This window comes from Amblyomma mixtum, chromosome 3 (genome assembly GCF_055824585.1).
Source record: "Amblyomma mixtum isolate Tamu chromosome 3, ASM5582458v1, whole genome shotgun sequence".
NCBI lineage: Eukaryota > Metazoa > Arthropoda > Arachnida > Ixodida > Ixodidae > Amblyomma > Amblyomma mixtum.
The window spans coordinates 297,415,102-297,431,635 of NC_143014.1; the positions used below are offsets into that span (position 1 = coordinate 297,415,102).

At 47.4% G+C, this 16,534-nt stretch overlaps 1 protein-coding gene across 1 annotated transcript in view; it reads left to right on the forward strand.

The window, feature by feature from the left end:
- LOC149355318 (uncharacterized) overlaps positions 1-16,534 on the forward strand; it is a 224,897-nt gene that overhangs the window by 189,902 nt on the left and 18,461 nt on the right. The window lies entirely within an intron of this gene.

A 16,534-nucleotide genomic window follows, 5' to 3' on the forward strand; every position in this document is an offset into this window, starting at 1 on the left:
AGCGCTTAGACATGAAAGATAGTCTCAGTGAATAAATTGTGTGCTACTGGCAATATTTGCATTCATTTTGCTCCGAGACGAGTTCGTGCTTCTCTTAATGCATTCGCTTCAGCTATTTGATGCACTTAATGACATGTTCATATGTTCAATTTGCTGAGTTAACTAGTCAATTCGTTGCACTTGTGGATGGATCCACGAAATTAAGCACAGACAAAACAAAAATGCGTTGATGCTGCCTTATCTGTCGAAGACTGGATAGGGAGCAGATTACCTCCCAGGCGCGAAGACAACAATATATGGCCATAAGTAAGCGGAGCACGCTATTGCGTTCGAAGTGCAATCACGCTTTCTCCATCGGCAATGAAGGAGCGTTGTCTGTCTACAAGAAAGCCCACCAACCTCCGCTACCAGCATGCGCGCACCACTGCTGGAAATTTCAATTAGGTGACGCGTGAAAAATATTCGAAGACAGTTGCGTGCTCAGTTTACATCTGTCCGCGCCTGTACGCTAAAGAGCCTTGATATTCCGAGCTGGCCATGTTACCGATAAGCCGACGCGAGGACGGTTTTGGCGCACTAGTTTTCTTTTCGCCGCAGCCAATGCGTAGTGAGTTTCCCGCCAAAACTGAAAGTGCTGTCTCAATAAAATGACACCGCTGATAAGAGATGAATGTATACATACCTTGAAAACTAGCGGCACCTCCGTCGTCCGGCCAAGAGATGCTGCGTTGCTTGCTAAACAGTTGCAGCGCGCTTGTATTCGCAGTCGCCTCCAGACAATGTGCTCTTCGCGCCCTACTATACTTCGTATGAGCAGCCGCGTTTGTGGCACTCCGCGCTGCGCACAGCGGCTCCAGGGGTGGTATTACTCCGCAGGACAATAATGTCCCCAATAATAGAAAACGCCATTTCCGTCTGCGAACAGCCTGCATGTGTGTGACGCCTCTAATAGGCGTGCAGTCGCTCTGCGTAGTGCCGAACATAATAGCACGCAGATATGAAGGCTTTTTCGCTTTAGTTGCGCATTTCTAACTTGCGTAGCAGTTCCCGTTTCGAAACAAGAACTATACTTTGGCGATAGTGCCGGCGTGCGGGGCGAGTTCCGTTCAGCTTTTTCCGTAGATTTACAGAATTTTCTAACACTGTACAACTTGGCAAAGCAGGCAAACTCTTGACTGGAAAACTGGGGGCCATTGTCGGCACACACCTCCGTTGGGATGCCGTATCTTGAAAATATTGCCCCGAGAGCCTCAGTCACGGAGTGCGTTGACAGGTCACGCAGCTTTTCCACTTCTGGAAAGTTAGACATAGAATCGTAAGCACACACGTAATGGCTGGCACTGTACTGAAAAATGCCAACACCAACGCGCAACTAAGCCTGTGAAGTTATAGATCGAAGCATGAGTGGCTCAGCTGGCTGGTTGTAAGCATGCCTTCTACAAACAGCACACCGTTGTATTAGGGCTTCAATATCATTGTTCATGCTTGGCCAGAAGACTAACTGCCTCGCTCTTCCTTTGCGCTTACCGATTCCCAGGTGCCCTGCGTCAATTCTCTGCAAGATTTCCGCTCGCATTGGCGCCGGAATTACTGTTCCCTTCAGGAGTATCCCATTCACGGTCGAAAGCTCAGAGACCGCTGACGCAAGCTGTCCCTGTACGGCTTGTTCTTTTTCGATGTTTTGCAATACCAGTTTGAGATACGGGTCGCGTGCGGTCTCACGTGCAAGGCGTTGGGCCGTTGTGTCGCTGACGAGCGTTGACCCCACGCTGATGGCATGAACCTCGACGTCGGTGGTATCCACGGCGGTGCCGTCTCCAGGAATGGGTGATCTTGACAGCATGTCTGCCAGGACCATGTGCTTGCCAGGACAAAATAAGATTGTGTAATCATACTTTAAAAGCATCAGAAAGAAACGCTGCACTCGTGGTGGCATATCAGCTATCTCCTTCTTTGCTATGTCGATAAGGGGCCAGTGATCGCTCTCTAGGCTCATGGGGCGTCCGTAAACAAAGTGATGAATTTGTTCATAGCCAAAAACAAGCGCCAGAGCTTCTTTTTCAGTTTGAGAATAGCGCTGTTCTGTCTCAGTTAACGATTTTGATGCGTATGCATTCCATTCGCCATCATGCCTTAGCAGCAAAGCCGACCCAAAGCCACATTGCGAGGCATCTGATGTAACTTTTACGTCCAGGTTTGGGTGAAAAATCGCTAACAGCGGCGCTGCGCTCAGCGCCTCACAAATTCCTCTCCATTCTGTTTCATGGTTGACAGTCCACTTGAACCGCACGTCTTGCTTGAGAAGAGACCTTATCAATGAAGTGCACTGTGCCAAGCTTGCCACATATGTGCTAAAATACTTAGTTGTCCCCAGCAGTGTCATACTGCTTGCTTGTCTGTTGGCCTTGACATCTCGTGAATGCTGAAAATTAATCCTGGATCCGGCGTGATGCCTTTGCTGGAAATTGTCACCCAGGAATGCGATCTTTTGTTAACCGAACTTGCACTCTGCAGCGTTAAAGTTAAGCGCTGCGGATTGAGCCGCTTTTACTGCACTTCGTAGGCGCTTGTCATGTTCTTTTCGGGTTGCGCCCGAAATCAACATACGCGCGAACCCAAGGAAGACCATGAAATACCACGTTTAGTGCTTTCTGAAACACTTCACTGGCTGAGGCAATGCCGAAATTGAGCCGCAAAAAACAGTAACGCCCAAAGGGTGTGGAGAATGTGCATATTTTGGAGAGTGATTGTATACGCACGACGTCGTGTTCGCCGACCGGAGGTTTGTATACGCACGACGTGGGTCGCTTGCGCCGTCTAGCGAAGAAAATTGGCGTTCGCTCTCGCCGCGCGTAGTCGCGTGCTGCGTTTTTTTTTCTTTTTATTTTTTTTCTCCCCATCCATGCTCGACGGCCTCCACCAGATCGCCAATAGCTTAGCGTGGACGACAGGCATTTCGGCGTTGCTGTGATGGAGATCTGCTTATGGGAGAAGTATGACAGCTTTGCGAAGTTTGCGAAACAAGCGTTCAGAGATTTTCCGAGTCAGAACGAATACACTGTTCGTGACTAAATACAGCGTTGTGAACGAGCACTTTTTCGGCTTGCCTTTGTAACTTGAGTGGTTTTCACGAGTACAAGACGACAGAGTTATAACGTTGTTTGAACCATTCCCCTTCCCTCACCGCCACCTCCCGTCTTTCGCTTCCTTCGAGGCGGGCCCTAGGCGCTCTCGTAATGGTACACCGCTTGCCTCTTCTAAACTATTCTAGTAGATACCACGCGGCATTCGGCAGCGCTTTTAGGCAAGCGAACTAGCTATATGTGCCGGTTGGCCGGCCCCCGTGCTGCTGACCTTCGTGCACCTTTGCTTTTCTAAGCAAGTGGTTTTCCCCCTCACCACCTTCGTTATAGTTCGCCCGTCCCCCAGCGGAGCTTCAAACCCCTTCCCAACGGCTGCAGCCACCCTCGGCGTCCCTTTCCGTCGCCTTTCGGAGCTGCCGCTACACATGTGTAGCGGCAGCATAAGTGCGCGCTTGCTTGCTTTCTTTCTGTTTCGTATTTCGCCTATCATTGAAACTTCTAAAACGAAGCAGCGCTCGCGCGCGGCCGGGGTGCGGGCGCTCGCGGTCGCGCCCGAGGCGCCTGCCACCAAATACGCCTTCGTCTAGGCGGCCAAGAACGATTATTAGCGGCTTTGTAATTCTGGAACATGCGTCTGTACAGGTTACAGGCGCGCGCGCACGCACACACACACGCACACACACATTTTGCTCCGGACGCAGCAAGGCTGTAGCAGCATTGGAAACATTGGACTGACATTTTTGTAAACAAGACTGACGTAAACAAACAAGTTCAAACGCACTGCGTAGTAGCGGACGACTTTTCACCACTCCCTCCGCCTTTCCTCTCGGGCCCGCAGTTAGGAAAAAGAAAAGTAAAAAAAAACACAAATGCGAGCGCAAGGACGTTACGTAATTGCGTTTGTGGAGTGTCATACGACTGTACGACTGGCTGGGACGGAGCGGTGGGACCGTGGCCTCCGCGATAGAGCAAAGAACAGCGGCGCGCATCCGGAGCCGATCACGGAGGCCACGGAGAAACGAAGTTGATATTCGTTTTTCTCGTCAGATAGCGCAATCATATCACGTCGTGCGTGTACAAACTTCCGGTTGGCGAACACGACGTCGTGCGTATACAATCACTCTATTTTGGATGGAGTCTCATCCAGGGGAACTTGATGAAAACCGGCATTGGCGTCCAAATGCGAGAAAAATTTTGCGCCTGTGAGCTCTGCCTCAATATCCTCTCGCCTTAGCATCTGGTAGTGTTCCCATTTAAGACTGTCATTAATTTTTCTCCGGTCAAGGCATATTGTTAGCTTGCCGTCTTTTTTACGCACAATGACGAGTGAACTTACCCAGTCTCTCGGGTCGCTCATTTTGAGAATGATGCCCACTCGTCCCATTCGGTGTATTCCCGTCGGAGACGTCCAGTTCCGTGAAACAAGTGCGGGAACGGCCGGGCAGTTTCCTTAGAAGTGGTTCTGCCTACAGCGTCGATATTCCGCTGAACTACAAAACGTTCGCTGGCCTCCAATCCAAGAATAGCCTGGTGTTTTTTTTTACCGCGAAGAACTTGGCATTTTCCTTTCGATTGCCGATGACGACGTGCGTCGAAAAGGTTCCGCAGTGCTTGATAATGCCACCGTTGTACAGCTGCAACGGAAAAAGAATGGCACAAGTGAATCATGACCGGAGCGAAAAAATCACGACGCGCGGCGCTATTCTTTCTGAGTACACCGATAGCGAGAGAGCCAGGAACATTTCATTTCCTTAAGCGGGGGGGTGGCCGGCAGAAAGCAGCCCACATAGACATTCGCCCATCAGAAATGCAACATCTTAAACGAACGCCTGTAGATGTCTTATCAGGCAAACCATGTTCTAAAGTGGCTAAGCACATAATCCAGTTTTATTTATTTATTTATTTTTTTGTGCTGGCGTGGCGAGCAACGTTATCTTTATAATCGTTTTCCTTTAAAAATGTGCTGGGGATGCACTGTCAAAAATGGGGATGCGCTGTCAGAAGTAATGTGTGGCAGTGGCTGCTTTCGGATGGGCTGCTTTCTGGCGGCCATTCCCACTTTAGAAAGTGGAATGTGCCAGGCACTCTCGCTATCTGCGCATACGGCTACAATAGCGCCGCGTCTCGCAATTTTTCCGCTCCGGTCGTGAGTCACTTGTGGTAATCTTTTTCCTTTGCAGCTGTACGAGCGCAGGGCGGCTCCGTTTGACCGAAGTGCAGTGACATTTAACTTTCGATAGACTGATAACGGGATGGTGTTCGCTTGGGATCTGGTGTCAACTTTCAATGTGACGTTCTTTCCTCCAATAGTGGCTTCCACAAGCCAGACGCGGCCACTCGAAATGCTATATGGGAGAGGTCCTTTTACTTTCATGGGATTAGTCGGGCGGATGAGGTCGCCACGTTTTCTGTTTAACGTAGTGCCGGAGGCTCGGAGACGCCTTAATTGCGGTCCTCGCGCTTGCGGCAGACGGGAGTCGTATTGCTCCCTTGTTCACTATAACCGAATGATTCGGCCATGGTTCTTCGTTTTATCTGAGGCGGAGTGGCCTCGTCTAATACGCATTTTGACGCAGCACCCTGCCCTTTGTGGTAGTATGCGAGCATTCGATTTAACCGCGGCCGTTTTAAATGGGCTCGATTATATTCGAAATGTAAGCAATGGTGACGTTTCAATTCGTATACAAAGAACAGCAACTACCGAAACTTGTATTTCAAGCTTCTGCTATTGGCACATGCCTAATACTGGCCTTTAAAATTTCGTCACTTACAAGCACCCACCGGCAGCGATAATAAGCAAGGCGTGAAAGGCACAGCGAAATGTCGCTCTGCCATTTGCTTACGGGACGCTAAAGCGCTGTCTGGTTATCGTGAACTTTTGACACTTTTTAAACGAGGCTTGTTGACGCTCCTTATAACTTTCCCTTTTTCATTATGCCTAATGGCAAACATCTCGAATAAAAAAGCCTCACCTGAGAAGGAAGATGCTGCTGCAGACAAGCGTGCACGGCCGACCAGCCTGAGTGACATCGTAGCAGCAATGAGGCCTGCTGTGCGATCTGCTGCTGCTTGCGTGAGGACAGCTGTGTCGTGTCAGCAGTTGCGGCCGCTTCTGGACATCTGCTTGGGCGACTTGCCTTAGAGAAGAAGGGATAAGGAGCCTCGGCCCTCAGCTGAAGAACGGAAGAAATGAAATGGTGTTTAAACGGTAGAAAATAAAAAAATAAAAAGAAGACCTCATGACCAACGCTGTGGCCTTTGAAGCAGGATAATATAGTTACTAAATGTCCAGACGCGGCTATGCAGACTTGCCCCAAAGATTCTGCAGCAGTTGGAAGCTGGTTGAATGTGCAACTCTTTTCTGTCGGCAGAAGGAAAAGCATGAAGGTGTGTTGCGTGATATGTATTCCTGCTTCCGTCATCTTTTACACACAACACTGTGAAGAAAGTGCCCATTCAGATTTGCTGAAAGTCGTACTCGGAAACATAATGAAGTATCAAAGCCTCCAAGTATAAGAAATCAAATTTCTTGTTCCTAAAACGGTCATCCACGCCTGCAAGCTCTTCTATTTCTCAATCGTTTTCGTATATCGAAAACAGTTGCATTATTCTTCAATGCGATTATTACGAGCCGTTGCATGATAATTACGCTAAATTAGAACATCCGTATAACTCAGTGGTTCTTCGGTTCTGCTATTGAGCGAGGGGTGTGGGTGTGATCCCTGCTGAGAGAAAATTCTGCGACTCAAACTAACTGTAGAAGCGTTCTTGCCGAGGAGTTCCGTGCACGTCCGGCACTAGAAAGTAATCCTGATCGACCCATTAAGGGGCAGGTTTTGCGCACCGAAGTCCGCGACATATTTACCCATGCTGAGAACTCACATATCTATATGTGGTGATAAATTGTCAGTGTTGCTAATCGCATAGAATGAAGCTAAAACACTACGGAAAGCAGTGTGTGGATGCCAGTGTTTCGGTCTCTGCATCTCAAAAAGGTGACAACCAACATGTGTACTCGAGCAGTGTCGAGGTACCCTGAATGGAAGCAATTTTTGGCGTACAGTCGTTCAGGGGATCCTAATGAATAATTCTACATGTATAATTCAACCACTCGGCTTGCAAGTCTTCGTGATGACTTCACCACTCTGGTCGCAGGAGGAACGGTCGACGGATCGGGCAAGATTGGTGCGCTACTGATCGCGTTTCCAGCATGCATTGACCTTGGACACAGTGAGCTTTTCTTGGAGTCTTTATACTAAGCACTGGCACTGCAGCATATGATGTTGTCCCTAGCCCAATGCAGTGTGATTTCTTCTGCACGAGTCAAAGGTTGAAAAGTTTCGCTGCCTTTCTCTGCGTGTGTTTATTCATAGCCACAGACTGATGCATTTCAATACATGTCAGATGTTTTACTTCCCTGCTATTTACCTGAACCTCTTACAAACTCGTGTACAAACCTATATTCAGGAATGTAACATTTGATTATGTACACTGTACCTACCTTGATACCTTGTTTTTTATCCTCGATATATTCTGCGAGCTCATGTCTTCTAGGTTTTCATAATGGCGTTTTTGAATTTTGATTTTTAGGGTGCTTGTTGCTGATACTGCAATGTCACTGATGCCTAAAATCACTTTTTGAACATAGTTTGTCACTGCTGATGTTCTTTTAATAAATTGTTCTTTGTACAAAACCATTTACGCTTTTCGTTCTCGAGCGAGCGCCCTAAGCAGTCGCGCCGCTCGCCACCATACACCATTCTACATCAACAGACACATCGAAATGCAAAAGCGAGTGAGCAGATTCCGTAAGTATTTAGGAAATCAAGCGTGAATGCAGCGCGGGAGCAGTTAATCACCAGTATTTACAAAGCTTGGATCGAGCTAGCAGCCGCCAGCACCAGGAACGCCCGAGCAACCGGCCGCAACCAGCCGCCTAAACGGGCACCGCCATTATTAATTTTTGGATTGACTTGTTTGTGCTTGGCTCGGGAAGTTTTGGAACAATCCGTGCGTTTACTGCCTCTCCCAGGTACCGCCACCAAGAATCTGTCAAGTTTGGTGAAGATAGCAAAGGGACCCCGTCATGAAATATCAGGATACTATTTTTACAAGTACAATAACCTCAAAAAGAGGTGAAGGTTGAACGTATGTTTCACCTACAGCGAGACAATAGCCGGTAACACGAACTGCATCAGGTCATTTTGATCGTTATTCACTTTAACACGCGGCCGCCGCGACCGGACCTGACCTAGGGTTGCGTGCAGCAGCAGCGAAGGACGCGACTGGAAGGCTCTGTGCACGACTACAGACGAACATGTGATCTACAGGGTTGTTCTTGCATAATAGAATGCACTTTTCAATTCTTCCTTCCCGATACAGACCATGGCCCATGGCCCTCTTGCACGGAGCTAATTAGATGGGCGAGTTTCTAGTTTTGGCCTTGTACCCAGTTTCGGCCCATCCATTTGAAGTGGTCTAGACGCTCTGCTGCTTTTGAGCAAATAAGTCGCATAAGTTCTTGTAGGAGGCCCAAGTTCAGTTTTCAAGCTTAAATTCACAGGTTTCGTACTTCTCAAGAAATATTTATTTATTTATTAGCACCTTTGTATTATGAGACATATTTCTCAGTATTAAATAAACCTAGCTCATTCTCATTTTTTAAAATTCTATTCATCACTCTGTTTGGTTTAGAATATTGATTAGAAGTATTGTTGGACTTCGAAACTTTCAGTTTTCGAATTTTTTCCGTGGAATCGCAATGGTGAGCTGTTTTTGTTTTAATATTTTTTGCTGGAAAAACTATTGCGTAGCTCTGTACCATTGTAGTTCAGTACGTTTGCTTCCCTGTGTAAATAAAGCTAGAAAAAATCAGTCTTCTATATCTTCTCCAAAGACAAAACCATTCTGAACTACATTGTTTTCCAGAAACAGCATGCAGTGAGACTTTTTTTTTGTAGCGTTATTCGCTTTGCAAGCGTTGTTTCAGTGTCCCACGCTTACAACAACTTAAGATGCATATGCGTTGTAGTTTGTTACTTAAGCGCCCTTGCAGCGTTGAGGCCATTCTGAGCGCAGAAAAAGAAACGATAGAAAAACTTCGCCAAAGCACTAACATTTCTGGCGTTTCGGTAGGAAGCACCGTCCCACAGTACGGCGGCTTGGAATGAAGCCGCCTCCATGCAGTAGACGAGTGCAAACGACAAACCTTACGCCGTCACATTCACATTCAGAGGTAGCCCTTATTACAGCCATAGTCGTGTCTCGGTATTTAGCGTCGGCTGCCTCGTTAATATTTTAACACAAACCAGCTACAAGCCTACCGGTTGATCGGTGTAACACCCAGAAAGATTCAACGCCGGGGAGCTCAAGAGGAGGAGAGAGATGAGCTGTGCAACGCATCCCTAGGGATAATTCACGCAGTCACCACGGAGGAATGCACTGTGCCTCAGCCCCATACTTGGTGTGAGGCCGCCCCCAGCCGACAGCTCCCTATACATACCCAGGCAAGCATAGTACAAGCGTGCGGCGGTTTCGTGCGGTCTCTTCTGTCTTGGTCGATCTATGTCAGTGGGCACCAATCGAAGTCTGAAAGATGGTGCCCTCCTTCCCAGTCTTTTGTCGACCGCCGGCATCACTGTAGTCAGATCGCACCACGGCACACTTATCACTCAATCAGTGTAGTCACACTACATGCAGGCAAGTGAACTTGTAGCAGCGACCCTTTAGAGGTATTCCCGGCGACCCGTAACATACTCCTCTGAAAATGGCAAAGCGTCTTCAAAACGAACTCCAGCAGCGAACCTAAACTTATTCTGAATCAGACTTCACGGAAGTCGCAAAGTACTCTCCAAAGGGCTTTTGACGCCAACACCACAAAATCTGCGCAGGAGAATACACAGCAGGTTCCAAAGTGGTCCCAAAGGAGTTCGAGACAATATGGCCGTTTGGTATTGCTGCCATGTTCTGGTTATCAAGTTATGTTGCATGGAGTACATTAATTTAAATCCACATCACAGCTGCCCCTTTACCAGAAAATGTTATTAGGCAGCGGCCACCCCTCAATACTTGATACATATACTTGTCTCCTTGGTTTTTAACTTTATAACCCTTCAGACGCAACGTGTGCGCGTTCCAAACGATGCTTTAATATTTCAGGGGATACCTCGGCGAAATAACAATATGTACTACCTATACTGCTTAAATAGTAATTTTTATGCTTTATTAACGAGTGAATTGAGGTAATCTAACATAATATACTGGGTGTTTCCACTTAAGTGAAGCAAATGTTTTCAAAATAGGCTTTGTCAGGTATGAAGGCGGCCTCTGCGGAACAATAACACCTGCGTTAGCAGACATCATAAACTATGTATGTCAACTAGTTCGCTGCTTAACTAACTTCTGACAAATAACATTTGAACTATAGAAATTCAGGTGCTGATTGTAAGTAGAGATTATAGCCGGTGGTTAGTAATAGCGATACAAGTTTTTAGAATTTTGAAAACGCGATTACCCTCCCCGCTGTGGCCGCCAAAATTTGGCATTGTTTTACTTTTTACGTGCACTGGAGGCGTTGCTTTCCCTGCATGTTTCAGTAAGCTCATGTATTTTCTCACGATGAAGCCAAATTTTGTCGAGCGTCAGTGGCGAGGGTAATCGCATGTCGAAATTCTAAAAATTGATATGGCTATTACTAACGACCGGGTTCAATTCCTTAATTGCAACTAGTAGCCTAACTGTTATAGCTAAAAAGCTAATTATCAGAAATTGGTTAAGAGGCTAACCTCTTAATATTATTTACGCGCCTTCTCATGTCTGCCAACGCACGTGTTATTGTGCCGCACAAGCCACCTTCACAGGCTTAATTTCTCTTTTTCTTTCAAGCGATGGTTTTATCAACGAATCCGAGGTTCTTCAACCATTCAGGGGCACCCACTGAGTACACTTTCTGTTAGTGCACATAGTTTATTATATGTAGTACATAAAAGTACATGCTCTGGGGATCACCTACAGAGACGGCTCCATACGTTAATCTAGCGATACTTCTTGCAGAAAGTAATAATATTAGAAAGATATCACAATATTTCCAACAAATTTCCAACATCGATAGAGGCAAAACTGAAAGTTTTCGAATATCGAATCCGAAGTTCTCCTATTCGATTGGCTGAACGAGCGCTTAAAACTATCCGAAACGTATGGGATGTGAGCTAAAGGTTTTGAATTGTTTTCGATTAATTGACATGGAGTTCGCAAGGGGCACACCGTAGTTCTCTTAGGCGGCTGTTTCGAGAGTACGACATACTTTGACGCAGCACAGCATGCTGCTGCGATTTTATGCGCATGTAACCTTGCGACGCGGTCCGTACGTGTGGCGTCTCTCTCACCAACTAAGGAGCGCTATCGTTTTTGCGTCGTCGTCGTCAGTAGAAAAAGGTAATTTCCCGATTAGGATGACGTGGGGGTCGTAGCATTCATAGACACCCTCAGCATACCGTGTACCGTGCTCTCGTTACCTTAACCGGAGTACCGGTAGGCCGTCGTGCGCCAGTGCGTAAACGCTAATTTGTCCCGAAGCGCCAGACTAGCGTGCAGTAGTCCACTAAAGGCCATCTGTGTATACGTGCTGACGGCTCGCGAGCTTCCGGTACTCCGGCAACGGTAACAGGGTACACGGCTTGCTAAAGGTGCCAAATATACTGACTTCACGCTACGCGTCTGCTAGAAGTGGCGTCCTTCGACCGCTGCAGTTTTAACACCACGGGCGATAGCCCTGATCATTTGAGTGAATTTTAGGTTTGTGCACACATTTGCACAAGTCATCAATTTTCATAGGAATATTCGATCTGTAATCGGTTCGGTTTTTAGCTGCGCTATTCGTATTCGATTGGATACCGAACCTAGACTACTCATATACGATTCGGTTTCGAAAAAGTACTATTCACATAGCCCCAATGGCTATGTTATTGTATACTAAACAGCGAAAAAAGTGCGACAATAACGCAACGCAAAAATTTGTAGGTAATGTTTACTACACAGAAGAGGACGAAAAGCGCGCAGTGCCACGGCACGGAGCACCCGTGCTGTAGGCGAACAGAAAACGGAGCAGACAGCGGAACAAACAACGGACGACTTTTCTCGCGGTAGGTACGCCTCGTATTGCTCCTTGCGCAATAAAGTCGAAATTCATACATCACTGGAGCCTCCAGAGTCATTTTCTTGGACACAATGCGTGCGGGCTGCTTCATTATATTGTCCAGGTGAGCTCTAATGATTAAGGACTGCAAACCTCTAATACGTATGTAAAGTATTAATCACACTATGCTGTATTGGCCTATAACTTCCACATGTCTCTTAGCGAATTCGAATTGTTGGGTTTAAGATTTGATTATCGAAACTTTGCTCGTGAATATTACGCGAGAAATATTCCTCGAGAAATTATCTTCCTCAAACTAGCATACAGGTTCTTGGAGAGCGTTGTGAAAATGCAGTCATAATTATAATAACTACAAGTGCGCTCAAATCTCTGCAACTAAGCAGATTGAATTGTCTTCACTCCCGAACGCAACATCGGAGATCCACTGAGCGTTCGCAAAGGCAGCAATCCGTCCACGTTGCCGTCGCCAAAGTCACAGCTCCAGAAGTCGTTTTATTTCAGGCCCTATTTGCCGCACCTGTGCAATGCATCTTCCTGCCTTCATTCTCTAGACCACGAAAACGAACACTGCGGGGCGCATGGTTGCAGAGGCGTGCGTCGCTACAGCCGAAGTTGCTATCTTTCAGGATATGTCGGTAAGATGGCAGCTACGTCATGAGCAAAGCCTTTGGCATCTAATTTGTAATGCTGCTGCAGTATGCTTGTGCGATAATCTATTTTGGAATCCAATCCGGCAGAAGAGATGGTGTCCTCGTCACTGAAGCTGATGATCTCAACCACTATATTGGTTTGTGCCCTGCGACTACGTTAAGGTGCACGTGGCTGGTATGGATACGGTTCAAGACTATCCTGTAGAAGAACACATACTTTTGGGCAAGTGCTGGCGTCTCTTGGAGTGTGCTCGTCATCCCGGACAGTGCCAGGCTGTTCTCTGCGTGGCTTCGTTTTGAGAATTCGTGTCGTCAGTGCAAGCCGTCGAAGCTCGTCCGGTTTTCGCCGATTCAAGCAATGTGGCCGCTAGTCCAGGCGCGACGCGGCTGTTCTTCAGCGTCGCGATTTTGCCACACAAGTCCATGCTCCCGAGCCCTCTGCGAGAGGCCACGCGGCGCGCTTCTCGTTTAGCAATAGTTTCGACGGCCGAACTAGTTTGCACTACCATGAGAACAATGAGCTTGTAGCAGACCCTGTTCATGGGGCGTGGATGCAGACTTCGCCCATTGCCGCTGCCGCGGTTCGCTGCGAATGAGAAAAAACACAGCAAAGCGGAGAGACGTGCAAAAGGCGTTACATCGATTGGATTGCAAGAAAAAAGATAAAAAGCGGCGCTAGTGTGGAGCTCATTTGCAATGTGCGCCGCACTTTTTCTTTTCTCTATAAGTTCTCCTGCTGTATTTTATGATGCTGCAGCCTGTGCTGCTGCGGTCACACAGCCAGATTTTAGCAAAGCAAACCTCAAGTTTAACATACTCATCCCGTACTTTGTACAGTTGCAGCGTTCGCAAGCGATGGGAGTTTTACTAGACGGTGAAGCCGCCAGTGCGCCACACTCAGGGGTAGAAGTAGACAGCCATCAATACCTCCTCACAAATAAAGTGTTTTTTTTTTCTTTCTGAAGATCCTTTTTCTTATGACCACTTGTTTATGTCCATTAGTTTCCAGAGAACGACTGACGTATTGGCGGAAAGAAATTACAGCCGATTTAGCTTACTTGACTAAATACGGATTATGTGCGCTACTACGTGCCATTTCAGTTCGCTTCCGGTTCGAGGCTAGGGATTCAAGTTCAGGCTTCAGGCAAAAAACAACGAAAGCGGTGACTGGGGACCTTAGAATTAGCGCTTTATAAATTTTTGGTACCGCTGAATACCCCTGTCACACGGCGTTTCGAAGGCCCTAAACCGATAGCCTATCGACTCAAAGGCCATTCAGCGCTGCTACGCGGGCAGTTTCAACGGCCATCGACTCAACGGAGCGGCCTGGAACTCTACCTAGATTTCTAGGGCCTTCGAGCGCTGCACAAGGTTGCTAGCGTTTCTTCGAGCGGCGCCAACCGCACTTTCGTGCGCGATACAAAAGCCTGAACAAACATTATTCTCCTAAACGTTAATGCAAGCAGTAAACATTTATTCTATACAATAATTTAAAAATTATATCCGTCTGGTTTAAACCACATTAATTTTATAGTCTCCATCGCAAAAAATAGTAACGCCAGCTGTATGAATGTTACCAGAACGTTACAAAGCAGCGACAGAATCGCACGAAAGGCAGTGTCTTTCAAAGCAACGCAACGGGCTTTTAATAATAACTAAAAACCCCCCATGACTCCAGAAAAATGCATTTCAAAATTTAGTTCAGATTTATAAAAATATTTGTTATTTGAGCAAAATCTAGAGCAGCGATTCTGGCGCCACACAAGCTTGGCGTAAAACACGGGAACCATTTCAAGGCCCATTGAGATTTGCCGCGTAGCAGCTACACAACTCCTTCGAGTTCGACAATGATTGAGAATCACGAAGGCTCTCGACTAAATGGCCATTGAAATTGGCCCTGTGAGAGGGGTATAACGCCCCTTAAGAAATCACTGCGAACGCTGTGCGTTCTCGATACCTTGCGCACTTCAAGAAGACGAATTTAAGAGAGTTTAAGAAAACAACATGGAAGAAGGCTTGGTGACTCAGTGGCTATGGTGCTCGGCAGCTGATCCGAAACACAAGGGCTTGATCCCAGCTGCGGCGGACGCATTTCGATCCAGGCGAAATGCCAGAGACCCGTATACTCTGCGATGTGAGTGCACGTTAAAGAAATGCAGTTGGTCGAAATTGTCCGGAGCCCTCCACTACGGCGTCGCTGATAGCTCGAGTCGCTTTGGGGTGTTAAACACAATAAAAGCATAGGAAAAAAATTTCTGCCTCTCCCGTAACTGACAGTAGGGTAAGCATGAAATGTTTACGGGCATAACACATTGGTTCTAGATGGTACTAGCCAAAATCTTGAAATGGGTGTGCAAACTCTTCTTGTTGCGTCGAAGCGATCGCCTGCAATAGTGCGGGCTTAGGTATACGCAGCCGCGAACCGCGGCGGCCTTGGAGCTTTCGGGAGCGGCCGAATAATCATGGCGTTGTCGGCAGGGGCGAGCAGTCTTCTACTGTGGCGTATCACTCGCAAAGCGATCGCTTTCCGCAAGACGATTCCTATCTCTCCTTCCATCAGGCTCCATAGCTCAGCTTAAGCAGCTGTGACGGTGGCGGCAATGAAATGCAGGACGATGCAGAAGCGTACGCAGACACGACGAGACGCAGGCCTGACACGAATGTATCTGCAGCGCGTTCGAATACTCCGCGAGTGTGTATACATCTGCCTTCCAAAGGGGAACCTTCATGAGCTGAAGGCCCAGCGGCCGGTCTTTTACATACGTGAGTGTGGGACCGCAGCGCCATCCTAGGGGACGGCGCGGAAGCGCGGCCTTCTCTCTTAGAGTGTCTCGTTAAATCTCGTACGGTGCCCGGATACCCTCGTTTCAGTGCCCGGATGAGTGGAATTGAGTGCCGGGATGAGTGGAATTGAGTGCCCGGATGAGTGGAATTCAGTGCCCGGATGTTGGCTGTCGGTCTCGGCGTGACTTCACCACACTGCCGACAACGGGAGCTAAAAGCATTTCATGCTTAAAACGACGACATACAATTCACAGCGCAAAAGAGTGGGAGTTAAACGCGATCGGTGTTTTATTCTGGCGATAGAGTGGTACTCTCGTGTTGTGGCCAGCGAAGCTTTACCATTCACGCCCCCGCTGACTCGGAACCCAGGCGCGGCGCAGTAGCAGCCTTATTTTTGCTATTTCTGCAGGTCTAGCTGGCTTCAGGCACTCAAACAGACAACGTACTTCGTACTGCGAATGCATTACTTGGCTATGCTCGCCCTTTCGTGTCCGCAGAAAGTGGACGATAAACGCGTCGGCAGGCGTTACGTCTTTCGAGGAAGAGCTAGGAGTAAAAAATAATTGATTATTATAAAGGAAGGTAATTATCGATGCGGGTCACATTTTGTTCATATGGAGTTGTTAGTTAATTAATTAGAGGCAAAACGTCGATTGAATGCCATAATACTCGCGAACGTCTATGTGATGGGTGGAAGTCAAAACAGTCGTGGACGTTGAAATTGTGTAAAAAAAATTGCCTACGATTACGTTACTTCTTAATGCGAAATGTGAGCGCAGATCATCAGCTGTTTCAGCTTTTCGATAGATTGAGACAAGGAACTCGAGCAAGACGTGTGTACAATTACAGACGTTGTTATTTTT